Source organism: Castor canadensis, chromosome 1 (assembly GCF_047511655.1).
Source record: "Castor canadensis chromosome 1, mCasCan1.hap1v2, whole genome shotgun sequence".
Classification (NCBI taxonomy): domain Eukaryota; kingdom Metazoa; phylum Chordata; class Mammalia; order Rodentia; family Castoridae; genus Castor; species Castor canadensis.
The window spans coordinates 116,516,414-116,543,430 of NC_133386.1; the positions used below are offsets into that span (position 1 = coordinate 116,516,414).

At 37.6% G+C, this 27,017-nt stretch overlaps 1 long non-coding RNA gene across 1 annotated transcript in view; it reads right to left on the reverse strand.

Annotated features, from left to right (window-relative positions):
* Nucleotides 1–27,017, reverse strand: part of LOC141420810 (uncharacterized) — a 51,514-nt gene that overhangs the window by 20,911 nt on the left and 3,586 nt on the right. Inside the window, exons 2-3 of the long non-coding RNA XR_012445466.1 lie at nt 11,840–11,964; nt 1,333–1,514 (exon numbers count right to left, since the gene is read on the reverse strand). This is a non-coding gene — a long non-coding RNA (uncharacterized lncRNA). The remainder of the gene's footprint in view (nt 1–1,332; nt 1,515–11,839; nt 11,965–27,017) is intronic.

The following is a 27,017-nucleotide window of genomic DNA, read 5'->3' on the forward strand; positions in this document are numbered from 1 at the left end:
TGTATTTGCCATGTCTTTCATGGAGCCACAAGGCTTCCAAGATTGATGGTCATTAGGCAGTTTCCTGCTAGTTGGTTTTTTGGATCAAAGCCATTATTTTGTTTGTAACTGGAACTTTTCTTCTGTTGCTTCTCTAATAGTGTGTCAGTGACTGCCTGAAATGGTCTTCCTCATCCTGGTTCTAAGGGTCACATGTCATTATTTTATTGCATTTATAATTATAGAACACCTGAAGCTTGCAGGACATTCCTTACCATATGATTTAATCAATGACCAAGGACCTTTCACAATACAAATGAAAGATAGAAAAACACTCACCCCACCATCAATAATGATAAAGTATAGGACAGGGTAAGGAAAGGACATTACTACAATTCATTAGGTTAAAAATGAGATAGAAAAAACATTTTGTCTACAGCTTGCTAAACAACCTACTGAAGTAATTAAGCTGTTTTAAAATAGTGTCCAGTCCGTCAGACTACTTACTGAGTTGGTTAGCTTTTTGGTAATGAAGTGCAGAAATCATTATAGTGAGGTTTTCATTGTATGAGACTTGCTGCTGAGGCTTAGAAAAGTATTCGTACTCTATGATATAGTATATTTTAAAATATATTTTTATGATAAGCTAAGGAAACAGGGCTAACAAAATAAAAATATAATTAGTATCAAGAGTTGCAATAGCAAAAGTCATTTTCTGTAAAGATAAGGAGCTGTAATGAGAGAATCAAACTTACTATGAAATAAGATCAAATACAATGAGAGCACTTTAATATTGGCTGAGGATTGGGTGGCTGGGATGAAGAGTGGAGATGGTCCTATCATGAAGCCTAGGGCTGCTTCTCAGGACCTAGGAGGGAACAGATTCTCTAAGCCTTCTTTTGACATACTCACAAAGAGAAAAATGCCTCTTTGCAGGTCAGAAAATCACTGTGGGACCATTTTAACTTCCTTTAAAAGTTCTTTCATGCCCTTAATTTTATTTTTCCCTCACAAAAGTATTGCAAATAATATTGCAAAGGCAATAGGTGATTAATTAGCTTGGTAAGTAACTTAATAAACTTAGTTAGAATAATATCATAGTAATAATTAATGTCTAATATAGGTATGATAGAGCTTAAATAGGAACACATGCTTTGGTCAAAATCAGGAACAATTGGGTTCAAATATCATTCTTGACTCTTATTAGCTATGAAACACAGATTATGTTGTTGGTGTATCTGAATCTTATCCTTAAGCCAGGATGTCGTATTATAGGAAGAGCCTGTGGTTATATATGCAAACTACTTGGCACAGAATAAATGTTCAGTGAATTCTTGTTTCTTTTGTACTTACCTTGGCTTTATTTTTCCAAATTTGAAAATGATACACAGCAGCTTCCAAGTTGTACATGTGAAGATGGGTACATGATGATTTGAGTAAAAGAAACTAACAAGAACACCAAGAATATAGAGCTATAGCCTGAGCTGAGTCAATTTCCAAGGTATATATGAGATTAGCTCCAAGTTTCTTGATACCTAAGGCAAAAAGAAAAGCTCATTAGTTACCTAGTGTTCACAGCAGACAAAAGAAAACATATATATTTATAGGCAAAGGCAAACCTTTTCTTGGATTTAAGTTAAATGAGGTGAGTTTCTGTAGGCCCCTTGAAAACTGATATTTGCAAGCATAGTGGATGCTGCCTGGCAACAGTTCTATAAAAACAACAGAAATACCAGTGAGACAGTTTTCATATCGACTCTGTATAAAGGCCGAGGGCAAAACCTCATGTGATCAATCAGCCAAGGCATTTCTATGGAGAACTCAGATGATTTTGTCCAAGTACGTTGATTCCTGATGACTTAACTTAAGATGTTAAAAAATAGAAGGATGAGTATTTGGCCTGCCCTTGGGATTGTCTTTTTCAAACAGTAGCCACCCTAAGCTAGACCTGAGCAGGTGCGGGCTCACAGACACTTCGTGATTGAGCTCTTAAGCCACGTGCAGCTATTCTGTGCTGTTGGCTAGTGTGAAAGCTACATGCTTAGATAGCAGACACGGGGAGGCAGGGTTCTCATTAGATTATGAAAGTTAAGAGTTTCACTCACACTCTTGCCAGAGGGTCAACGCATTTTAGTAGAGTCTTGCCAAATAGTACGTAAAGTAGATAAAATTGCTGTTTACCTAAAATCAGAACTCTGACTTCTCTCCAGCACAAGAAGAAATTCCGTGAGTGCACTGTTCAAGGTCTGTGCCTCATAACACACGAGGACAAGGCCATCTTCATGCTGTGCGATGAAGTGTCCTTCCTCGGGTTACAGTTAATAACTCAGCATCACTAGAATTCTCATTCTCGGACTTCTGGATCGGAGCGTTTTACAGTAAAGTAAACCACTCTTGCCCAAGTTGGTAAAAATAACTTAATCATGATTCCATGCTTGCATATTGCTTCTGCCGTTCCTTCTGCTCAGCCCATTTCAGATTAAATTGTTAGTAATTTCATTTCATGTCATAAAAACTTGTTTCTCCGCAGATGAGATTTTTCATACTCATCTGCCTGCTGTGTTGTTAATGTCGTGTTTCCAAGGACTTTGGGGTGCCCATGTAGGGTGGGCCTTATTGAAAAAAATTCAAATTCACATCACTTATATTGTTCTACTGATTTTTTCCGCGTCTTTTTATACTTCTTCTTTTCAGAGGTCATAACTTCAAGATTTGGAGAAGAGACTGTGTTTTGAAAATTTAAAATCATCTACCCTGCTCATGTATTTGACTCATTGATGGAATTATGTCGAGGTTGGTGGCATTTGTTTGAGAGATTAAACTTGGGTTTGTACAATTATCTGCTCACTTATTTTTATTCTTTATCTGATGACATTGTAGTTTGAATATTCTATATCTGTGACACTCACAGTACAGAGAAATTATGGCAATAACATATGCTTTAGTTTTAAACCAACATTGTACCGGGACTCTTAGTTGGTATAGAATTTCTTCATAATTATTCACCCTCTGTAAAAGAGGATGATAATTCCCAAACATAGGAAGTATGTAATTTTCTCCTAAGTATTATCAAAAATTAAAAGTTGATAGTAATGACCTCTATCTTTGTTATATTTTTATTACAAAAAAGTGTAAGTTCCAAAATGTTCAAGTTGTGAAATGGAAAATTGTCCTCACACCAATACCATTCCCATGGAAGTAACATATATAAACACTTTAATGTGCATGCATTTTGATAAAGATTGATAAATATTTAGTCTTAAAAATTTAAGGATCTAGCAAAAAGGAATATTTTTAAAACTGTATTGATTCAGTAGGTTACATAAAAATATTTTGTGCTGGGAATGATGGTTTGTTAGTGAGGTATTTTTATTTTATTTTTTACTTTTTTATTATCCAATTATTGTTGTACATTGTGACATTCACAAAAGTTCTTACAATCTATCTTAGTTGAATTCACCCCCTCCACCAGTCTGCTTTACCCCTTTCCCCCAATTCCTGAAAAACTTTCAACAGGTCTCAGTTTTCCATTTTCATACATGAGCACATAATATTTCTACCATATTCGCCCTCCACACCCTTTCCTTATATGCTCCCCTTCCCACTCGTACCAACCCCCAGACAGGACCTGTTTTACCTTCCTGTTCTCTGGTTTTGAAAAACGACACTTTTGTTTGTTTAAGATAGTTATACATGGAATTTCATTGTGATATTTCCATGTATATATGTGTTATAACCTGAATTGGTTCATCCCCACTATGCATTTTTAAATTATTTATGTCTGATTCTTTAAACTGGGGTTGAAAACCATTATAAGTTGAATGAAAATCTTATTAAAATCTTCCTATACAAAAACATAAGTTAGCAACTCTTCTTTCCTGAAGAAATCATAGTAATTGGCAAATAAATGTAGTCTCTATTTTTCCTGGCAAAGGAGATCCAGAATTCAGGGGTGAAGTAAAGACTTTTGTACTTTAGCAGTTAAGAGAAAAGGTTTGTGGTTGCTATGAAAAATATCTTTAGTAATAACTTTTCATTAGCGAATCACCTGCATATTTTTATCTACTCTGTAACTTCTCTTCGGACTGGAGTTCATTTAGAAAGACTGTATTTACACATGTGTGACAATGACATTTGGCTTGCTCTGTGCTTCTGCAAAGTGCCTTTGTTTATCTCGAGAGAAAACTCCAAGGACCTCAGCAGTACAAAATTAACTCAAGGATTATGCAAGGAAAGTCTGAGTTAGTGACTATCAAGGGCAAGATGGGATCCCTAAACCTAACTCTCATTCTTTGAAGACTGAGTATAGAAGTTGCCTTGACTGAGAAGTTCTCCACCATCTGCCAAGCTTGCTGAGACTGCTCCTCCCACATTCTCATGGAGTCCTAACTACTCAGAACATTGCTAGGACTGCAGGCTGACCTTCTCAATGGTGAGCACTTTGAGGGCATGGATTATGTCTGATTCCTGACCATCTCCCTATTTCCTAGGAATCTCCTGGTACATATTCATCTCTCCATAAGTCTTTCAAATGAATAAACATATAAATGTGTATTATTTATAATACATGAACAAATGTTTACTAAATTTTCCATCAATATTAATAATTTTAAGCTCCACTGAAGTTGTCTCAGAGTTGTGTTAACCATTAGCCCTGGTTGGTTAACACACTTAAGAAGCTATCTTGCTTTTTTCTAAGACGTGGCTTGGTTGTCAGCACTGTCATAATTCTTAGAAAAGGGACCTAATACTTTCAGCTATGCACCAATTTAAATTAGGACATAATATGTCAGAAACTCTTCTATACCAGCACATTTAGGAATTTAAGAGTGTCTCACCATTTGACTGACCTATAATTCTAACCCAGGAATTCCATATCTCTTAATAGGCAGTCTTGTCAAAGCTTTGTGGGCACCTTGCTTATTTTGTTTTGCATTTTAAAATGCATGTGTTGATTACTTCCAGGACACTGATGGACATTCCTGTACTGAGCAGAGGGAGAGCATGAGAGCCTTGGGGTGGTCACTCTGGGGGAGATCAGAAGTTTCCTTCCTGCACTTCAGCTTCCTGTTCTTGGAACCCTACCTTAAAAAAGTAACTTTCTGGTGAGAGTTACATTTTACCGAACTGAGTTGTGATTGTTTTCTTGTCTAATTTCTTCACACGTCCATAAACTCCTTGAAATCACTATTATATTCTATTCTTTGCTGTATTTCAGCAAGAGACAAATATAGGCAATTATTTCTGCTTAGTTGGAAAGGTTTTCCAGGTAATATTTAAGTTAGAGGCTATATTGGGAAGATCAGGAAGCCACAAATGTGTTTATTATCCCTGTGCCTTTCATAAATCAGGACAGAGGGAAAATTAGAGTAAGAAGTTCCACCATGGACATACTGGGGAGGTGCTTTATGTTTTGTACTGCACAGGTATATTCAGTAGAGAATCAAGTACAGTCATATTTAAAGCTATAGAAATAAAGCTAATGAAAACCATTCAGAAATTGCTAATTTCTGGGATTAGGTATAAATAGTCCTTAAAAGTGGGGAGGAGAAAGATCTAACTTTGGGATTTAGAGAAATAAGAGAAGAGTGTGCAGGGAAGAATGGATTCAGAGCAGGCCAGGGCACTTTAGCTCAGTCAGTTTTGCCTAAGTCTTTTTTGCCTGACCCATTGTTTTAAAGAGCAGCCAGTGATGAAGAGTATCTCCATTCCTTTGTTTGATAGCCTACAGGGATAAATAAAGCATAGTGGATCTGGTGGACATATGTAACCAGCAAGCAGTAAGGTGGTCAGCATAAGGATAGACACGAGTGCAAGGAATCAGAGAATATATGGGAGGGGAACTGACAGATAGAGAGATGAGAAGATGAAATGAGCTTGTCCTTGAAATCTTGAAGGCTAAGTCTAGGAGAAAGCTCTGAGTAAAGGCTACAGAGGCTCCAAAAAGTCTGAAACACAAAATATGCAAGCAACAACGTCATCATGTTCCAGGCAGAGGAGTAAAATGACTTAGGTATTCTGAAGAATAAAAAGTGAGTTATGGTTACTGGAGATGAGATCAAAAGACACCCAAGGGGTCTGGGGATATAGCTCACTGGTTGAGAACTTGCCTACCATGTACAAGGTTCTGGTTTGATTCCCTAGCACCACACACACACACACACACACACACACACACACACACACACACACATACACATATACACACATGCACATACACACATACACATATACACACACATACATGCATCTCTTCTTAAGGAGCTCGAGCCCGTAGTATAAGTAATGTGGAATCATTGAAGGACTTTAAGCCAAGGAAACATATATAGAGTCAGATTAGTCATGGTGGTGACTAATTGAAGGAGGATGTATTAGAGAACGTCCTGACTTTAAGGAGTGGGAGCAATCCAGAAGACAGAAGAGTTTAAATCAGGAAAGCGGCTGTAGGTACAGAAGAAAAGAATGTCTTATGAAGAACATTTAGGAGGTCAAGTTAGAATTATTTTTTTACATGCATAACTTATATATCATATATAATTTTATATATATATTTAAATGACTGAATAAATATATAATTCATAATGTATAAAAATATTGATATTATATATCTTATATTGCATTTCATTAATATGTTATATAGTTAAATACTATGTAGTATATTATAATTAATTGATTTATAATTTATGTTTAATAAATGATGTAATATACTGTATGTTTAATATATAATACATATTAAATATATTAATACGCATTTACCTAGAAATGTATACTGCATATATGTATACATACATATGCAAATATATAAAAGTATATATGTAAGCTAACTTTACTGCTGTAGCATATTTCAAAAGGTAACTCCTCTAAATTCCAAAAAATAATGATGCAATGTGGTCATTGGCACACATGCTTCACCTCCAGTATTTCTGCTGTCAAGAGTGAATGGTTGCATTTAGCAACTTTGGGTCTAGTGATTTCTCTTTTTTTTTTTCTTGGAAGCTCTAGGATTTGAACTCAGGGCTTTATAGTTGCTAAGCAGGCACTTTACCACCTGAGTCACTCCCCTCGTCCTATTTGCTTTTGAGTAACATCTTGTGTTATGCCTGGGCCAGCCTGGCTATGATCTTCCTATTTACATTTCTTGCCTTGCTGGGATGACAGGTATGTGCACCCTGCCCAGTTTTTATTGTTTGAGATAGAGTCATGCTGGCTTTTTGCCTGGGTTGGCCATGAGCAGAGATCCTCCTAATCATCTCTTCCTGAGGATTACAGGTGTGAGCCACAGAGCCGGGATAACTCTTAGTATAGGAAACCTCAAAATTTCAGCACCCAGAGGTTTTCTGAAATTTTGGGATATTTAATCTTAAAGATTGTGAGTATGATTAAGAAACTCATCGTTTTAGGGTTGGGGATGTGGCTTATTGGTGAAGCATGTCTAGCATCATGAGATCCTGTGTTTGATCCTCAATACTAAAAGAGAGGAAAGAAAAAGAAAAAGAAATGCATTATCATTAAGACTCAGCTCTTGGTACTTGAGATTGTGCCAGGGAAGATGGAATGTTTCTTTCCTTTGAAATCCACTTATTGTATCCGGAAGCCTCTGAGCTTCTTGAGATCTGTCTATATCATCTGTCTTTCTGTCTGTCTGTCTATCTATCTATCTATCCTCTATCTATGTATCTGTCTTCAAATGTACACCTTCTAGACTGTTAAATCACTAGCAGGGCAGAAGTTCTTGCAGTGCCCCTGTGAACCTGACCCCTCTTGGGGATAGCTGGTCTGACAGATGACCCTTGTGGAGGTTGGAACTGTGAGACAATCCAAATGAGTTGGATTTGTTTCATTTATCCGGCATTTACAGTATTCTCAGCACCCGGTGAGGAAGAGATGGAAAAATGTAGGTCACATTTAGACATCTACACTTCTGGAGTACAGAGTCAGTTTCATAGGAAACTGCTTGCTCATATTAGGTAACCACTGCTGAGCTCCTACACTGGGAATGATACTAGATGAGGCACTTCCTTCTGGAGGACATTTGGGTTGGCAAAATCTTTTAGTTCTTTCAAGATTCTGGAGGTGGCCTGATAGTTCTGCAAGGGTAGTGACTTTGTCTGCTTTGTCCACCACTGGTACTTGCAAAAGGGTTATTATTTGTTAAATAAACCAATGTTTCTTGTATAGTGTTAAGTGATATTTCTGTGACATTTAAAGATTCTGTTTGTATGTATTTAAACTTGGAGGATGAGAAAAGGCAATGTAGGTATCGATCTGTTTATTAGGAATTTTTCTATAAAGTATTATGATGATCTTTCTGAGAAATAATGAATAACAGAAATCAAAGACCATGTTTAGGGCTTAGATAGTGAGTGTGTTGTGACTTACAATAAATAGAAAAAGATATTTTCTATTTCCTCATGTTGTTCAGCATGGCCCAACAGACAATGATGTAGCTGTCTGTGTTTCTCTAATTAAGATAAGTTTGTTGCACCGACAATAGTTTGACCTTAACCCTTTGCCTTCAGTTTTAGAGAGACAATCATAAAGGGAAAGCACCCATGTCTGATGTAATAGCTTCCAGGACCAGGGGCCAGCTAAGTTGGGAGGTGGTGACTGAGAACCCTACAAAGGTCTGAGTCCTGTCAGCCTGGGACTGTCTTCACTGTGGCCGTTAAATGCATTAGATTGATCACTTAAGAGTCAACACGAAAATTCTTTCTCTCCAGAACAGGAATGGCAGATGGCACCAAAGAACAACACTCTCAGAACTATCAAAGTTGTATCCCCTTTAAGCTGTGCCTACTCTGAAGTCAGTATGGGGAAAGGGAGAGTCTTGGAGCATAAGGCCCAGGAAGGGCCATTTCCACTGCGGGTTTTGCAGGAATCCATGGAGCTGCACAGGGATACCGTGGCCATGGTGGGAGGACCATGGTTTTTTACCTTGGAAATAGAAATAGGAAGATGGAGCTGTGGCAACTTCCATCTTTGCTTATAACTCCAACAATCAGATTTTCCCTTTATTTTTAAAAATATACTTGATGAATTGCTTACATTGTTTAAAGCATACAGATAAATTAGGGGTAAGATTGTTTTTATTTTTTAAATATTCATTTATTCACATGTGCATGCACATTCCCCCCTCTCCTACTCTCCCTCCCTTCCCCCCTCAGTTCCAGGCAGGTCCTGCTCTGCCCTTATCACTAATTTTGTTGAAGAAAAGACATAAGCATAATAAGGAAGACAAAGCATTTTTGCTAGTTGAGTTAAGGATAGCTGCACAGAAATATTCCTAGTATTGCTTTCGTGTACACACGTGTTACAACCCAAGTTGATTCATCTCTAACTGATCTTTACACTGGTTACTGATCCCTTTCTCATGTTGACCTCTGTCGCTTTCAGGTTTCTGTAATTAGTTCCTCTGGTGTGGGGACATCAAACGTTTTCATGTTTTGGGTTTTCTACCTATTCCTATATCTCCCGTATGTGCTCTCCCCTTGTCATGTGATCCAAGTCCAACCACCTTGCTGCATTTGCCCTAGATCTAAATTCTGCATATAAGGGAGAACAAATGATTTTTGGTCTTCTGAGCCTGGCTGACCTCACTCAGAATGATGTTCTCCAGTTCCATCCATTTACTTGCAAATGATAAGATTTCATTTTTCTTCATGGCTGAGTAAAATTCCATTGTGTTACAAGTACCACATTTTCTTGATTCATTCATCAGTAGTGGGGCATCATGGTTGTTTCCATAACTTGACTATTGTGAACAGCTCTGCAATAAACATGGGTGTGCAGGTGCCTCTGGAGTAACCTGTGTCACATTCCTTTGGGTATATCCCTAGGAGTGGGATTGCTGGATCATAGGACAGATCTATGTTTATATTTTTAAGAAGCCTCCAAATTTTTTTTTTCCAGAGTGGTTACATCAGCTTGCATTCCTACCAGCAGTGTACGAGTGTTCCTTTTTCCCCACATCCTTGCCAACATTTGTTGTTGATGGTGTTTTTGATGATGGCTATTCTGACAGGGGTGAGGTGGAATCTTAGTGTGGTTTTGATTTGCATTTCCTTTATGGTTGGAGATGGTGAGCATTTTTTCATGTGTTTTTTTGTCCATTTGAATTTCTTCTTTTGAGAAAGTTCTGTTTAGCTCAGTTGCCCATTTCTTAATTGGTTCATTGATTTTAGGAGCGTTTAGTTTTTTAAGTTCCTTATATATTCCGGTTATAAGTCCCTTGTCTGATGTATAGCTGGCAAATATTTTCTCCCACTCCGTGGGTGGTCTCTTCAGTTTAGAGACCATTTCTTTGTTGTGCAGAAGCATTTTAATTTTATGAATTCCCATTTGTCCATCCTTTCTCTTAGTTGCTGGGCTGCTGGGGTTCTTTTGAGGAAGTCTTTGCCTATACCTATTAGTTCCAGAGTGTTTCCTGCTCCTTCCTGTAACAACTTCAGAGTTTCAGGTCTAATATTTAGGTCCTTGATCCATTTTGAGTTGATACTAGTACAAGGTGATAGACATGGATCTAATTTTAGTATCTTGCAGATGGGTAACCACTTAGTAATTCAATCTGGTACAGTACCTTTTGAGATTCTCCTAGAAATAACCACTTACAGGGCAAGAAGAAGAAATGTCTATCTAACATCAACCAAATGCCACCGAGCATGGTTCATTGATTTTCTACCATTGTCAAAATGATGTGTTGGTTACTAAGCACTGTCTGTAAGCCATGCACTGAGGTAAAGGGTCACATGTAATACCTCTTGCTGGGAAGTTTTCATCATTACTACATATGGAAGAGCTACAAAACAGGCCTGCTTTCCTTCTTTCCTCTCTTTCAATTTTTTTTTTTTTAAGAAAACATGAGCTGATATTTACGAAAACAATCAATAAATGTCTTACTTTGAAACTGCACCTCATGAATAACTGACAAGCCAGAGAAATAGCGGAACTGGAGTTTGAACTCAGGGCCTGTGCTTGCTAAGTAGGTCCTGTACCACTTAAGTCACTCCACCAGCCTTACAGTGATATATAGGAAGGAAAGTTAGTTTCATTGTTTATATAAGAGGTCTCTGTCACACATGGCATTAGGTATCACAATGGTTAGAACAAGAGCCATAACTTTCAAGGAAGTTTCTGGTACTCTTGCTTGGAGAAATTTAAGTTAGGTGCTGGTTACAAGATTGATATTTGCTTCCTTTGATAAAATTGCAAAGAAAATAAAGTTCTACACTCATGGAACTAGCTTTGAGTCTATTTGCAAAAATGATGATTATTTCAATGATTGGTGGATTTGTGTGCCTGTGTTTAAATTTCATAGTGTTTCAGACATTGGTATGTGACAAAAATATGAATTTTGATTTCTAAGTGAAAGAATTTTTAGAAGGTGTGATTGATTCTTTCCTTGAGGTCTTTGTTTTACTGTTAATAAAACTGGGATTTGCCTGATTCCCTCATGCATGAATTGAGGAGCAGCTGAGCTTATAGATACAATGACTCCAAGGGATGATGTGACTATGTGAGTGGCACAGAAATGCTTATTATCAATAATAACAGTAATAAGCAGTGAGGGAGTCAGCTGAAGAAGTCGAAGGCACGAAGACATTGTCACATTGTTTTCTTATGATTAAAAAACCCTTGGCTTTCTTATGCCTGTGACACTTTCAATTGTGTTGGAGAGAATGAGAGCTCTAAATATGGTACCTGGTTGTCTAAGGAATTCTTTATGGAGACAGACTTCATATAAAGTCTAAATTGTGTCACTCACTGTCTGGGTTTTCACGTTAAGATCTTCAGAAGATAATTTGTTTATTCTTAATGAATTGTCAGGCTGAAATCTCTCAGATTATCATAGAAGGAATCTTACCTGATTGTAGAAAATAGTCCTGAGATTGCTTCAGGCTTCAGCCTAATTTTTCTTGTCAATCTTGAAGGCTATCAGTATTTGCATATATATTCTTTCAGGTTCCCAGAGACTACAGGATAAAGTGACTAGAAGTAGGAGAAAAGGAGATTATTCAGGTACTGAAAAATTCTAAAATGATCTAAAAAGATCATGACTGAATGCGCTGTTGATCTCTGTGTACTTGCCAGGTGTATCCATGAGTTTCTGCAAAGCATGGCCTTAGGCATTTAGTTACTGAGCAGGATCCTAAAACAATTCCTTATATTCACACCATTTTGTCATTTACTTCACAGACCTCAATTCATTTTGAGAAACAGATACTTGTAAGTACATATGCAATTCTTTTAAAATATTTTAATTACACAGTATGCTTTGTACATGTGTTTTTGTTTTCCACGTGGAAATTAGAAATCAAAATGTGAGTCAACTCCCTGTATAGCTATCCTTATCTCAACTAGCAAAAACCCTTGGTCCTTCCTATTATTGCTTATACTCTCTCTACAACAAAATTAGAGATAAGGACAAAATAGTTTCTGCCGGGTAGCGAGGGGGTTAGGGAGAGATGGAGGGGGGTAAGGGAGGGGGTGGGGGGAGGAGAGAGAAATGACCCAAACATTGTAAGCACATATGAATAAAAGAAAAATTCACTTGATTTGGCGATGTTCTTTCATTTGTGGAAAGCAGCCTAGTACAGAAGGGGACATACTTTGGATAATTAGAAAGGAGTCAAGGAATGGAGACTGGTGAGCTGCAGGGAGGGCTTGTGACTAAAGACTAACCTTTCCCTTCTAAGCACAGGAGGTAGGGTACATTTGCGTTCTGTAATGACAGTGTGAGGCTTACCAGTGCTCTGATCAGGGTTGAAGTCTAAGTCATTTCTTGAGGAAGATCACAAATCGTTACCCTGGAGGAATTTGTTGTTGTTAAGCAGATGTTCACAAGGCTGCAATCTTCAATAAACAACAGCATCGGGGAACTGTTACTGACAAGGATGCTTCCTGTCCATCACAGTTTAGATTGGTTTGGCAAAGAATTACTAATGATTTGGAAAATTCCAAGGCTAGTTTAAGGTCAGGAAGTTAGGAAGACATTATTCTGAGGCCAAAAAGGTGACTTTGAACCTCTGGGGGTAGTCAATTACCCAACTCAACTGCTTATGTTTTATTCAAAACAATGTCTTAAACCCTTAGAGATACACATAGAGAATTGTAAGATGAAGCTCTTGCTTTAAAATGTCCCACAATTTAGATGGGGAAAAATTTCAGAGACATATTAGAAATGAATGGAATAAGGCAATATATGTAAAATGCCCAAGGAAGGGTAGAGGGAACAAAGGCAAATGGGAAAATTGTGGATGAGTTCAAAGTCTTTAATTCAATCCAACAAAGTGTTCTTGATAACTGTGCAAAAAAGAATTTATTTGAAGATTTAAAACCTCACAAAATTCTGGAGTGTCTTGAGAGTCTGGCTCAAAGATCTGGGGAGAACAAGCTTTGGATGACCTAGAAAGCAGGTTTTCAGGTGCTGTCCAGAAGAGAAGGTGCCATCAGTCTTGGGATTTGAAGAATTCAAGAGTATTAGGCCACTCTAGGCTATAGAAATTGTGCAATACTTTATTCCAGCATTGCATTAGTCAGCTTCCCATTACTGTATCAAGTATCTGAGATAAGCAAGAGGAAAGATTTACCTTGGCTAACCATTTGGGAGGTTGTAGTTCATTACTGTCCCAGTTTCTTTGGGTTTTTGGCAACCCATCATGGTGTTGTGGAGCCTGTGGGGGAGGAGGAGACGTGTTCCTCTCATGGTCACATGTGCAAGAGAGAGAAGAGACCAATGTTCCACAAGCCGCTTTCAGCTATACCCCCAATAACCTGGGGCCCACCTGTAAAAGGCTCTACCACCTCCCAATAGTAGGAAGGACTGGGGACACTTGGACCTTTGGGGGACATTCCAGATGTAACCTATAGCAGCCATAGTGATGGAGTTTACAGAATGTTGGGAGAATTCATAAGTGATTTGCTTGGAATGAAGGATATATGCATCAGGAAAGAGAGAAGTTGGAGAAGTGTGAGGAGGCTTGTGGGGGTCTTGCTGACACTGCACCCTGACCTTATTGATTGCAAAGCTTAGCAGTGGAGATGGCATGGGTGCTCCAAGCCATTCTCTAAAGAGACAAATAAAATATCATTTGGTTGGCCCCAAACATACATTTAAACACTGCAACTGGCTAGCTCTACCGTGAGCTTTGGCAAGTTTCTCACTTTTCTGTAAAATATGTTTATGGGAAGGCATAATGAGCTTAAAATATGTGAAGCACGGAGCACACTCTCTGGCATGTAACAACCTTCACTAAATGTTTTTGTTTTCATTATTCTCCTAACACTTGAGTTTCATGATAAAATGATGAGGACAACTGTCACTTACTGAATGCAATCTTTCATGCAATTTTTTTTAGCAAGCTTGGGGAGAGCTACCTTTATTTTAAAAGAGGAAATGGACAGTGCTCAGGGTCACCTAGTTGGATGAGTATTGGAGCTTAGATTCAAACTTAGCTCTGATGAACTCCTGGGGCTGCATTTCTTTGACAATGGCAAGCTGCCTGTAAGGAATGATTGCCACTTCAAAATTGCACTCAGCCTTCTTAAAATACTTCTGTTCTTCAAATGAAATACCTCACGTCAGTTCTAAATCTGTAAGACTTAGGGAATTAGAGCCTCCCTGAGATAATGCTGTGGTGTGCTCTTTGCAATGCTCAAACCTCTGACACATGGGTTTTTGCCCCTGAGGCATCTGTACTTCACTGGTGGGTGGCTAACCTGCTGCCATCAAGAAGGTGCTTTGGGAGCTCTGTTGAGAAAGGATACTTATAAATGGAAGTCAGTGTTTGTAACCACTACCAAATATATTAGCTTATTATACTTCTACTCAATAATTAGATAACACATGTAGCAAGCATTATAGAATATATGCATTTCAGACTCTGAGCCAGCATTTTACAAGCTTTCAGGTATTAGCATGTGAATTCTAACTATTGTTCCCTGCCAGAGGTAGCTAATGGCAGAATAAAAATTGTCGAATGCAACTCTTAAAGGAATTCTAATGTGAATGGATAGGGCCAAAGCAAAATTTTCCTGTTGGAAATGGGACTCTTGCCACCTCTTGAGTTCTGAGAGAGATCTGAGAAATAGTCAAGTTATAAAATATGATTTCCTTTTGCTTTCACTTTGTTTCTTGCAGGGTAACACTCCACAGTCTTTAGCTATGTTTTAATCATATCAAAGCTAACTTAGATATATCTGTTTCAACACACTCAAAATATTTAGCTATATAACCTAGAGGTGCTGTTTTTACTTTAGTGTGAATAAAACCCAAATCTTTTTGAGGTGATCTCCAAGCCCCTTTTCAAGATTTGAATCATTCCTTTACAGTTTTTCCATAAATTTGTAGCACAATGAATAAAACCAAGAGCAATGGAATCTATTTTTCCATGAAACTAGGCTCATTCAGTTTTAAGTGTTGATCCTCTATTTTGAAATTCATTATTTGCATATTTTTCTAGATTGAAATGTCCCTTTTATTATGAAATCATGGTGATAGTAGAATTTTTTTTTTTTTTGCTTTTAATGTTTTTTGGCAAGATCCAAAATTGTAGCTCTATTTCTGTTTGCCAATTTTTTCTTTGTTTTTATTTTCTTGGCCTGTACAATATAGGTTTGGGAACCAGTGGTGTGGTAGAAAGATCACAGCCTTTATAATCAGAAGCCCCTGGATTCTCATTCTTTCTGGATTTGTTGCAAAACAGATGAGCTGGGCTCTTACTGCTCTTAGTGTCTCTGTGTTTCCATTTGTAATAGGAAGGCAATAGGCTAAACAAGAGAATTAAAGGAGATCACATATATAAAATGATTAGATAACAACTGTTCTTAATAGACAGGAATTTGTTCTCTTCATTTTTCATTCTAGAAGCAGATTTCACAAGGGAAAGATAGGCATGATCATAGGTTGAGATTTGGGAGATGAGCAAGTGAGGAAGACAACTCACCAATAGAAAGTGGAGAGCTCATGGCTGGTGGTATGTAGAACGTTTCTTTCTATACCTGATAATGTCTTCTGAATTTGAGGAAGGCGTCTGAGGGCAAGTTAGGTGTGATCTCTATCTTCTCGTCACAGGCACAGTGTGAGCCCAGAGATGCACTGCTACAAATGGTGTGACTCGGGAAGCCAACTGGTTTGGGTATTTGTACACAGGTAGTCATGGTCTCCAGTAAAGCATATAGGGGAACTGAAAGAAGGCACAGGCAGAGGTCTGTGCCAACTCTAGGGAGTTTTGGAGCTGGGAAGCCCTGCAGAACTGTGCTGAATCAGGGCCAGGTGTCCAGGCTTTAAACTCCTTTTGCTGATCAATCATAGGGTACAGATGGACATAGGGAAGGTGGCTTTTGCTAGCTGTTGGAAATCTGAATTCTGAGTTGCTCTTATGGGGCTGAATTGTGTCACCCACCCCAAAAGTCCTAATATCTGTGTATCTTTGCAGATGACCAAATTAAGTCATTAGGGTGGGTCCTTATCCAATATGACTGGTGACCTTTGGACACAGGGACAGACATATTGGAAGAAAGAATGTGAAGACAGGAGGGTATGCCATCTACAAGCCAAGAAATGCTCAATCATACAGAAAGTAGAAGAACAGGTGTTTCACCCTCACAAGCCTCAGAAGCAATTGTCCCTGCCAATGGCACCTTGACTTTGGACATTTTGCTTCCAGAGCTGAGTGTGAGACAAAAATTTACTGTTGTTTAAGTCAGCCAGTGTGTGGTACTTTGCCTTGCCAGCCCTAGAAAGCTAACACAGTTGCTAACAAGTTGAACAGCAGTACAATGTGTGACTTTGTCCTCCAGTGGGACCAATCTGGTGACATATCAATCACATTGTCACTAAAGGAGCTCCATGATTCTGGTAGGATGGAGAAACCTTCATATTCCTGGTTGGACCAATATTAGATTGCATTTTCTCAGTAAATAGAAAATAAACTCACTCCTCCCCTACCATGTCCTCATACTTCCCTGCAATAAGGTCATATAAGGGTATCTTGCAGCTGTCTTTAGAAATGCAGAGGAGATCTGCACATGCTTAGGAAACACATTTAATCTGAGTTGCCCCATAAACATGTACATTTATGAAGTTGGGTCTGAAGGTAGGTTAGGAAAGTTTGTGGAATTATTAACATTATTCCATTGTCACTTAAACAGTTTGTCCAAGGAAATGAGATATAGAAATAAGTAACCAGTTTTGGTAGTGGAGAAAATGATTGTACTGAAATGAGTAAGAAATCTATGTCAGAATATTGACAGGATAAGTGCTTATGAGCAATTAGTTCAAGAAAGAAGAGAAATGAGAATGGAGTCACATAGCTCTAAATTGATGCTTGTTTGGATCATGGGCTTCTGTGTTATCTTTTGATTTTTTTTTGCACCTTTTCAATGGCAGGAGTTGTGTCTTACTTCTGTAGTCTCAGCACCAAATAGAGTGGACAACATGAAGATTATGTGTTTTTTGTTGTGTAACAACAAAACTCACGTCGCTTTGAGTTGGGGAATATGAAATTGGTCTGTGTAATGACCTTGTCTTCTGCCTACATATTGTAGGTGTGAGCTATTTTCTCCTTCCATCAGTACAACAGTGGGAGAGGAAGGATCCATTATCTCACTCAAGCCAGCAACTCAAGTGCCATTAGAGTCTGCATCATCAAATCTTTATTTCCGGTCAGACAGAAAGAACAAGTGGGAAAAATACCTCTTGATGTTTACTGAACTCCTAGTAAGCACTCAGAGCTTTAGGTTGGGAATGGGTATTGATGGCATGAATAAAGCCCCTCAACTCTTCCATGCTTTTGTCCTTCAATTGTGCATGAATTTATGTTCATTAGTGAAGCCACATCCCTTAGTGCAGAAAGGCTCAAAACCCCACCCTTTGCTGCAAATCATACTATAGAGCAGCACAGATTCATAACAGGCACATAGTAGGTGCTCAGCAATATCTTTGAAATGAATATTCATGCAGCTTAATAGAAACAGGTGCCTGGTATATCAGGTACCCAGTGAAATTTCTTTCCAGAAAGTAAGTTTTTTAGAAGGCAATCTTTTCAGATCCTGTAGGATTCATTTTTACTGCATTTAGTTTTAATGTACTCAGAAATCCAGAAGAGGATTTCTTCCCAAGATCAGAAGGGGATAGGATTTTGAGATCCCCAACCTTTGCTTCAGGTCAGGGCTGCTGTAAGAGTAGCATACACTGCACAATTCCCTTGAGGCCTCAATCTGAAGCCACTCCAGAGAGACTGCCAGGCATCTTCCCCTTGCTTGGCTTCCTCTTCTCACCCATTCCCTCTAGTAACCCCAAGAAAACATTCTTCATAAATTATTTGTGCACACATTTTCATTTCAGGGAAACCTAACGTCAGTATTCTGCATCATGATGTGAGGAAAGCATACTCTCAATTCTGTATCTCTCTCCCAAAGCTGCCCTGTTTCCCTGCTCTACTTCACAGCAGTTTTGGAATATGCCATCCTCTGTCTCCTCTATTCCCTTCCTCAAACTGTTCTAATCAGCTTCCATATGAAATCCTCCATTGAAAATGCTCTTCTTAGTATCACCAGTGACCTCTGTCTGGTGAAATACAGCAGCTAGCTCTTGAGCATGTTTCTTTACATTTCAGCAGAATGTAGCTCATCTGACCACTCCTTTCACATAGGAACCCTCTCTTATTTTTCTTGCTATCTCATTCTTAACTTCCTTCTTACCTTATTGTTTATTCCTTCTTAACTTTTGAGCTTGTTTCCTCTTTTCTGTTTAATCTATTAGATGTTGGAATATGACATGGCTTAGATTTTGACTTAATCTTTTTTTATAATACTCTTCCTATAAATGTTGAAGACTCCCCAGTTTGTGTCTTTTGCCCTAGTTTCACTGTTTATACACTTGTCTATTTAATATGTATCTCTAACTAAGTGTTCATAAGAGAACTACTGTTTTACATGTCCATAGCCATGTGATAATAGCAATGAAAAATTCTTTTCTTTCTTATTTTTCTAGGTCTTAGAAACTATGTCAGTTTCTAACTATGGTGCCCTAACTAGAAACAGAACTCATTCTCCATTTAGCTATTCTGCTTTTCCTACTATACCTAACTGACTACATCGCCATGACATGTTTTAAATCCAAACTTCTCTCCGTTTCCATTACTGCTTCCCAATTCCAGCATCATCTTTTACCATCAAGATTATTTAGTTTACTAACTAATTTCTTGTATCCATAGTCATTCATTTATCTTTCTCCTCATCTCCCTAAATACTTCTAACATAGTCAGATCACATCATCCTCCTGACTAAAACCCTCGGCAGCTTCCTTCAACACACAGAGTAAAATCTAAAATGCTCACCACAATTTACAGCCCACTTTACTTACTGATTTTTCCCTCTCCCTCCCCACCCCCCGACCCAGAGTCCTGGGCTCATTTCCTTGCTGGCACAGACAAGTTGTAGAGGTTAGTACTTGTGATTCTTACACTTACAATATTCTGACCCCAAGTCTTTTCAAGACTGACCTTAGTGCATGTGGGACGTGTTCACCTCAAGAAAACCCCTGCTGTTTGAGGTAAAACTGAGTAGCACATGAACTATACTTTTTTTTTTGTCAGTACCTGGGTTTGAACTTAAGGCCTAATACTTGCTAGGCAGTCACTCTACCACTTGATCCACTCTGCCAGCCCTTTTTTGCGTTGCTTTGTTTTTTGATGTAAGGTCTCACTTTATGTCCAGGCCTGTCTAGACCACAGTACTCCCAGACTCTCCCTTCTGAGTAGCTAGGATTACAGGCTTGAGCCACTGTGACCAACTTCCATCAACAATCTGAAGAATTTAGAATTATTCCATCCAACCTAGAATAGACTTTAGCTCTTAATTAGATTCTGGAGCTTAGAGACTAATTTATATTGTCTGGACATAACCCTGACATATCAACCTCAGGCCAAATTCCCATGGATTGTCAAGTAAATATGTTCTAATTTATTGTGAGGTTCTGAAAGTGTAAGCTATGGATTATTCATTTGGACAACTGGCACAGTTTATGGCACTTCTCCATCAGGTGCTCAACAAATCCTTGCTTTACCAGTGAGGTTTGAATCTGCTGTTGGCTTTGAAATTGAGGAAACTTTCATAGCCACTCTGAACTTAGCTTTCTTTATATTCAGTTTGTGTCAGTGTGATGAAGACTGAATGAAAGCGTGGATATCAAAGTCCCATACACATGCCTGGTACATTATAGACATTCTAAATATGCTCATTTCTGTTTTCTGTCTTCTGTCCTCTTCACAGTCTCTCCTTCCTATATTGATTCATGTATTAATGAAAGCTCAATGCTAAGCTTATGGCTTACATTTTCTCTTTTTTTCACTTCTCTCTCCAATGTTTCCTTTTTAATCTTCTTTAGCCCTTTTTTATCCTCTCCATTCACCTTAGTCTATCCTTCCCTTTTACTCAATACTAATACAATATGTATTTTTACTTCCCCCTTTCTTAAAGCTTAATATGACATCTAGTCCCCTAGCATATCAATAAAGAGGTGGTAGAGGCTGTGCTCTTTACTCAGATCTAAGAACCAGTTCTCTAATATCCAACAGGAGAAATGCCTCAGTTCTGAGCTTATCTTGTGTACCCTACTGAGACAAAAGTGCTTCCCAAGCTCACGAAACCCAAGTGTTGAAATATTAATAGGCAAAATCAGCAATGCAAGGGCCATGGCAGTTTGGGTGCGAGACCAACAGGTCTTCTGGAGCTCTGTTCTGTATGGAGCCCACGGGAGGGCTGACATTTAGCCTGCCTCCATGCAGAGATGCAGATGGTGGCTAAGCCTATTTCACTGAACATATGAGGAAAGGGGCGGGGGAGGATGGCAGAACAGAGCCACAGTTTCTATCTGTGGCATCAAGATGTCAAGATCCAAAGACAATTAAAAATGGATAACTTGAGGGAAGGCACACAGGGAGACAGTTTGAGCCTTATTAAAATACACGGAAAAACTTTTGAAAAAAGAAAGAAAATTATTCTGATTTTAATTTACATTTAAAAAAGATAAATTTTTAGAAGATTGACCTCTTCTAGAGTGGGTCACTGGGGGCATGGCTACAGAAATGTAACTTCACTCAGATTTCTTACAGTATCATCCTTGAAAAAAGCTAATAAACTTGTAATACTGCCAAGCTCCAAAAGGACAGATTGAAATACCCAGTATTATAAATTCAAATTTTTTTTCATTGAAATGGCATTTTAGTTTCCTTCCCTAGAATACCCCAGTGGGTCATTGTCTTTAGATACTTTCTGATTTTCATTTTTTGAGCGGTGGGTTGTAGCTGCAAGAGGTACTTGTTCTCAAATAGATTTGATTAGCAATCACCTGGGGTTCCTCAGTACAACATCAAAGAGGGACGGTACCGATATGGGAAGAAGACAAAACTGTAAGGTAAAGGCAGGTCATTATTTTCTGACAATGTGTTCAGGGCCAGGTAAATCTATCTACTCAGTTCCACTTGTATGTTATAAATGTGCCTTGCATTTATAAAAATATGCTGTTCTTATACTGTTGGCTTACTTAATCTTTATAAAGTTCATCAGCTCATGTTTATAATGTCTAAGCATTTAATCTCATGACCTGAATTTAATTTTAAGCTCTACCTCCCATTATTTACTAATTGAGTGATGTTGAACAAATTATCTCATTGGTTTGGGCCTCAGCACATTCATCTAGAGGGTGGGAATGTTAACATATGCTGCTTAAGATATTTTTCTGAGACTGACTTGAGATTCAGCATGTAAACCATTTAGTATATCCGCAAGATGACAGAATCAAATTTTGGTCCTTTGTGTCCCACGGAAACACTATTTTTGAGAACTACCCACAGATAAGAACCTGAAAGTTCAGCACAGAACCCCACTGGAAAAACAACAACAACAAAATCCGAGAATAGACACATTAAAGAGAGTAAGAAGAACAGTTTTATTTCATTCATCTTACACCTTCCCCAAAGAAGAACAGCTCACAACCAAGAGAGACAACCTTCAGCCTACCGTTTCACCTATGAAGGAAAGCAAGAGTATACGCAGTGCCTGGTTTCCCCAGTCATGTAGGATGCAGCCTAGTAGGCTCACTCTTTCTTGTCCCACTAAGAGGGTCAGCATGATTGAATAGTCCAGCAGTAGCTAGGAGCAAGGTAGGGAGACATAACAACAAGGGCATGGAATACAACAAAGAGCTGTGGTTTCTACAAACTACTTCATGGATCGACCATGAAGCTTACTCATAATCCTAGTGTGTGCATTGCCTATAGAAATCCTCACACAACTAGCTCACACGTGCCCATTGTAATCCATGTTTCTCCACCCCTGAGTTCTAGCTGCCGTGTGCAAGTTTCTACATATCATGCATGAGCACATGAAAGAAGCTGGATTGAATGTACCGGACTGGAGAAAAAGCACTTAACCTTGAACAATTCAGGGCACTAATTTAGGGAAAATAAACAGTAGGCTCTCTGCTTCTAGCCTGGCTTTGTGGGTTTGAAAGGAGACATAAAATCCTAATAGTTCTCCTTCATAAGGAAACACTGTCAGGAGGATACATTGTTAGAAAAGTTCTGAATTACTTCAGAAATACCTAGCCAGGCTGACTGATGTACTTATTTCTCTTCCAAAGCCAAACAATTGCAGAGGTAATTCCTTTCAATGAGAAGGCAATAAAAGATTTCAAGGAACGTTTTAAAAGCCAAAGAAACATGACAGCATTGAAGGAACACAAAACTTTTACAGTAACTGACCCCAAAGAAATTGAGGTATTTGGATTGTCTTACAAAAATTCAAAATAATTGTTTTTAAAAAGTTCATTTAATTACAAGAGAACACAGCTAACTCAATAAAATTAAGAAAACAATACATGAACAAAACAACTATTTCAGTAAGACATGAATATCAAAAAGAAACTTTAGAGCAGAAGGATACAATAAATGAAACAAAAATGCAGTAGAAATCTTCAAGAACAGCCTCAGTGAAGCAGAAGGAAGAATCCAAGAACTTAAAACAAGTCATTTGAAATTATTCAATCAAAGGACAAAAAAGAAAGAATCAAAAAGTAGAAAAAGCCTCTTGGATTTATGGGATGCCACCAAGGAAACCGCTATATGCACTGTGGGATTAAAGAAAGAAGAAAAAAAAGAAAAATAACTACTGAAAGTGTCCTACATCATGGGAGGGATAGACATCCAGGTTCATGAATCTCAACAGGTCCTTAAACTGGATCAAACCAAACAAGATTACAGTAAGACAGATGATAACCAAGTCATCGAAAATCAAAGACAAAGAGAATTTTGAAATCAGCAAAGAGAGAAACTTGCTCACGCCATACAAGGGAAACTTGATAAGGCTCTCAGTGAACGCCTCATCAGAAACCTTGCAGGCTTGCAGAGTGGGGCGATGTATTCAAAATGCTGAAAGAAAAAATACTGTTGACCAAGAATATTATATCTGGAACGGCTGTCCCTCAAAAATGAAAAACCAATAAAGATTTTCTCAGTATCTCACCTTGCCTGATGCTGAAGGGCATTCTCCAAGTTGAAACAACATGCTAAAAAGCAATGCAAAAATATGAAAGTGTGAGATTCATAGACTCCTTGTGTCGTGAAAAGTAAGAATTCTCTACTTGAGTCACTTTTAACTGCCATAAATGATAAAAGACAAAAGTATTAAAATAGCAATAGTACAATAATTTTTGATGCATAAAGAATATAATAATATGTAAATCATGTCATCAGTAACATAAAATATGGATGGGAGACAAGTAAAAATGTAGATTTTTATTTATTTATTTTCAGTCTTTTTTTTCCTTTTTGTGGAAGTACTAGGGGTTGAATTCAGGCCTCTGACTTGCTAGGCAGATGCTCTACCACTCCAGCCACACACTCTAGTCCCAAAATGTAGATTTTTAAAGTGTGGTCAAAATTAAATTGTTATAAACTGAAATTAGGTTATTATGAACTTAAGATATTTTCTGTAAATGATGTGGTAATAAAAAGGAAAAAGACATCTAGGAAATATGCAAAAGATGAAAAGAAAGGAATGAAAACATATTACCCCCCAAATCACAAAGGAAGACAACCAGAGAGGAAGAAAGGAACTACAAAACAGTTAGGAAACATTTAGAAAAATGTTAATTAATTGTAAGAGGGAAGTTGATGGCAATAATTACCCACACTAAGAATAAAGAAAGACCTCAAATTAAAGAAATCCTATCTTTATACCTCAAGTAATTAGAAAAAGACAAAGTAAGTCCAGAGTTATTAGAAGGAAGGACATACTGAAGATAACAGCAGAAATGAATGTAACAGATACTAGAAAAAACAGGAAAATATCAACAAAACTGAGTTGTTTTTAAAAAGACAGAGAAAAGACTCAAACAAAATTATAAATGGAAGAAGAGACATTACATCAGCAAGTTGGATAATGCAGAAAAATGAATAAATTCCTAGAAATATACAGCTGAACCCCAGAAAACTAGAACCACAGTAAAACACAAAATCTAAACACAGACCAATAATGGGTAAGAAGAATTAATCAGTAATCAAAAATCTTCAACGAAGAAAAATGCAGGACCAGATGACTTTACTGGTGAATTTTAGCAAAAATTTAAAGAATAATTAATGGCAATCCATTTCAAGCTCTTTCAAAAAATTAAAGAGAGAAAACATTGCTAAACTCATTCTATGAGACCTGATGTCAAAGTCAGGTTATGACATAAGAAAAGAAATCCCTGGTGGATATGGATGCAAAATGTCTCAATAAAATATTAGCAAACTTAATTCAGCAGCATATTCAAAGGATCAGACACCATGACCAAGTGTGATGCAAGGATGGTTCAGCACATACATGCCTATAAATATGATCCACTACACTAACAGAATGAAGGACAAAAATTATTTTATTATCTCAATAGGTGTAGAAAAGAATTCACAAAATCCAACATCCTCTCATGATAAAAAAAGTCTCAACTAATTAGGTATAGATGGTAAATACCTCAACATAATAAAAACCATAGATATTATAAGCCATAGCTATCATAGTATTCAACAGTGAAAACCTGAAAGCTTTCCCTCTAAGATTAGGAACAATATAAGGATACTTACCCTTACCATTTCTTTTCAACATAGTACTAAAGTCCTAACCAGACCAATTAGGCAAGAAAGAGAAGTAAAAAACACAAAAATTAGAAAGAAGGTAAAATTGTCTCTGTTTGCTGATGCTTCATGATCCACTCTTAAAACTAATACATTGAGTGAAATTGCAAAACAGAAAATCAGTGCTTGAAAATAACTGTATTTCTACACATTAAGAAGGAACTATCTGAAAAAGAAATAAGGAGAACAATTCTTTTTACAATAATATAAAATAGAATAAATGTTCAGGAATAAATTTAACCAAGGAGGTGAACGTTCTGTATACTGAAGGCTACAAGACATTGATAAAAGAAACTAAAGTAGACATAAATAAGTTGAAATATATTTTGTGCTAATGAATTAGAAAATTAATATTGTTAAAATAGTCACAGAAATGTAGCAATTGAATGCAATGTATATTACAATAAATACCCAATTTATATGAAACACAAATGACCCCAAGTAATTGAAGCAATCTTGAGTAAGAAGAACCAAGCTGGATATATCACATACCTCATTTCAAATTATATGACAAAACTACAGTACTCCAAGAGTATAGTACTGGCAAACAAAACAAAACAAAAATAAACAAACAAACAAAAAACAGACACAGTGGCCAATAGAATAAGATAGAGTCTAGAAAGAAACACACACATGCATGGTCACCTGATCTTCAACAGAGGTCCAAGAGTATACAATGGGGAAAAGAACTTTCTCCTCAATAAATGGTCTTGGGAAAACTAGATTATCTATATGCAGAATGAAATTGGATTATTCTACCATATACAAAAACCATCTTGAAACAATGGCTTAAAATAAGACTTGAAGCTGAAAAGCTACAAGAAGAAAGCCTGGGGGAAAGGCACTTGACCTTGGTCTATGCAGAATTTTTGACACTAAAGGCAAGTGCAACAAAAGCCAAAATAGACAAATGGGATCTTATCAAATACAGAGATTTTGTACAGAAAGATGTAGTCAAAGACAACCTACCCAATGGTTGTGTCTAACCGAGTTAAAGACAACATACGCAATGGTAGAAAATATTTGTAAACCATGCATCTGATAAAAGATTAATATCCAAACTTTGTTAGAAACTGAGACAATTTGGCAAATTCCATATTTGAGGTTATTACCCAAGTTTAAAAAATTGGTCAATGCACCTAGAATGATAAAGAGGATCATGGTTTGAGGTCAGCTCAACCAAAAAGTTAGCAAGACACTGTCTCCAAGAACAAGCTGCTTCATGGTGGTGCACAGCTACCTGAGGCTGGCCCCAGGCATAAGACGCTATCTGAAAAATCAGAGCAAAAGGGCTGGGTGTGGCTCAAATGATAGAGTCCTTGTTAGGAAGCATGAGGCCCTAGGCTTAAACCTCTGTACCTTTTTTTAGAAAAAGAACTACTATATGATCCAGCAGTTCAACTCCACTGCTGGGCTGCTGGGTATAGAATCAAAGGAGATGAAGTCACTTTCTTGAAGAGATATCTCCAGAGCATGTTAATCAAACATCCTGTGTTCATTGTAGCAGTATTCACAGTCAACTTAAAACAAAATGTGTTGTATTCATATGTATGTGATGTATAGGGAGATTCTATGTAAAAAAATATTGTATTTTAGATATCCTATAAATAATGGAATATTATTCAACCTTGAAAAGAGGGAAATCCTGCCACTTTTGACTTGGAGGACCTCACATATAGAGAGATGAATACCACATGATTTCACTTATGCATAGAATCTAAAAATGTTGAATTTGTAAAATCAGACAGGTGACTGTCAGATGGCAGGGGCGAGGGAAATGAGGAGATTTTGGTCCAAGTTTTCAAAGTTTCAGTTGTGCAGGGTGACACATCTTGAAGGCTAACATGCATAGCATGGAGACTGTAG